The sequence below is a fragment of the Rhagoletis pomonella genome, unplaced genomic scaffold, assembly GCF_013731165.1.
Source record: "Rhagoletis pomonella isolate Grant_MI unplaced genomic scaffold, Rhpom_1.0 Rhpom_scaffold_00550, whole genome shotgun sequence".
Lineage (NCBI taxonomy): Eukaryota > Metazoa > Arthropoda > Insecta > Diptera > Tephritidae > Rhagoletis > Rhagoletis pomonella.
In genome coordinates, this window is record NW_023459104.1 from 73203 (window position 1) to 75398 (window position 2196).

At 36.1% G+C, this 2196-nt stretch overlaps 1 long non-coding RNA gene across 1 annotated transcript; it reads right to left on the reverse strand.

Moving 5' to 3' along the window:
- Positions 1-1556: 1556 nt before the first annotated feature.
- LOC118751131 lies at positions 1557-2179 on the reverse strand. The gene is made up of 3 exons (XR_004994480.1): positions 2035-2179; positions 1734-1975; positions 1557-1671 (listed from the first exon to the last, which is right to left on the reverse strand). It is a non-coding gene; the product is annotated as an uncharacterized LOC118751131 (long non-coding RNA).
- Positions 2180-2196: the final 17 nt, after the last annotated feature.

The window sequence follows — 2196 nt, forward strand, 5'->3', positions numbered from 1 at the left end:
AAACGTACTTTTATGCTTTGCCGTTCGCATATGTTTACACATCAAATTTCATGAGTACCTAGTACTCACGCCTTTTTTTATTTCAGCCACCGCTATCTTTCAAAGTCCTAACGACTTTCATACTTTTGTTGTATATTCTTATTGGTACACCCCTACTCCCGCTCTCATAACGATTTGAAGTCAATCCAACAACAATAAAAAAACCTGGAGACAAAAATGTAAATTAAGGCAAATGTTACAGTTTTGCACTCACTCTCAGTTTTGCATTTTACAGTTATCTTTTGCTTAGTTGGAAGTCAGATGACTTTTTTCTATATTGTAATTTATTCAAGAAGTGATCACCAATAAATAATATGGTTAATCAGGAAACATAAATGTAAATAATAGATTTACTGCGGAAAGGCGGGACCTCAGGGAAAGTGACAAAAAATTGCGGAGTTTGCCACATGAAAATGTTAAGACTGAGAAAAAAAATAGCCTAAAGTGTTACAAGGACAAAGGAAGTCTGTCAAAATATATTACAGTCCGATATGTTGTGAACTTAGTTGCAAGTAGCACTGCAGCCACTACTACAGAAGCACTTAAGGTATTAAAATTGAATGCAAATCAGTAGACAGCGAGGCGAAAAATTGCCAAATTGAGCGTAATGGATCACAAAAGAAGAAAAAAGCAATTTTCATCAAAATACATGTGCGAGAGTGGTAGCATTTTGCCGGATCGCACGAAAACCGGACCGTTGTCTATTGGGATATGTTAGGCCTTACAGAATGCAACAAAAAACACATTTTTAAGATTTAATTGAGGGTTTTTTGGATTGACAAGACTATATTAATCGCTTTCAATCAGATGGCCGGGCATGGTATTGGATCAAAGGCCCAAATTAAGCCTAAGCGCATCATGTAAGGCAAACTGTGAATCACAGTGGTCGGTCAATAATAGTTTGGGGTTGTATTTCAAAAATGTTGTTGGTCCTTTTAGTACGCATTATGCGTAAGGAACAGTATATGTTTATATTTCAACAAAATTTGCAAGATGTAGTCGAAAAAATTAGAGTTTCTGCTGAAAAATCAACCAAAACGCACTGCACATGTTCGCAAAGACTGGAACAAAGGCAAAAATTTGCTAATTTGAAATGACCTCCACAATCCGAGGACATGAATCTGATCGAGAATTTGCGAAATTAACTAAAAGTGCAGCTTACTAAGTATTCAAGTCCGTCCAATGGAGTAGATGAGCTGTGAAAGCAAACCAAGGATATATGGGAGGCTATACCTCCAGAATTTTTACAGAGATACAAATAAGGTATGCCAAATTGCAACCAGGAACTAAAAAAAGCAAAAGCATACTGAACATTGTGTTAATAATTCTTTTTTTTTTCGTGAAAATTGTCAAAAAGTTATTAAAAATATATGAGTGCAAAACTGTAACATTTGCCTTAATTTACATTTTTGTCTGCTGGTTTTGTTAATGTTGTTGAATTGACTTCACATCGTTATGACAGAGGAAGCAAAGATGTACCAATAAAAGTATACAACAACAGTATGAATGTCGTTAGAACTTGGAAAGATATCGACGGCTGCAATAAAAAGTGTTACTCCAGGTTACAGTTTTGCTCGTCACTGTATTTACCAAAAACAGCAGTGTAGCGACGTTTTGTTCTGAAACAATAGCCTGCAATGATGAAATGTCCTATAATGTCGACGAACAAATATATAAAATTAAAAATGACTAACCTTATTCAGAATTGCTAATTGATGCTTTAGCTTCATGTTCTCAGTTTCCAACAAGGGAAGAGTACATCTTCATCATCTTCAATTTCAAGCCCCTCGTCATGTTTTGTATTTTTTATTTATGTACGCAAGTGGGCTGTCAGATGCTCCCTCAAATACAAATAAAAATGTTTAACATGCCAATATATTGCAGCCACACTTATTACTGCAGCAGCAGCGAGAGATTTCGAAAGAGTGCGTCTTGTCTGTGAATGAGAAAATAGGATATGAATTGGCACTATGGAATTCTAATGCTCACATTTACAATAGATGTGTGGGGGTTCCGGCTGATTTGGAAGACCACCCTTGGTCACGTCCAGAACGTATTTACCAAGAGGAAAAACCGCAGGGATTGCAGAAGTTTTCCTTGCAATCACCGTTGATGATGCTATGCTTGTAATTCATGATCTGAAAAGAAAGAAAATTC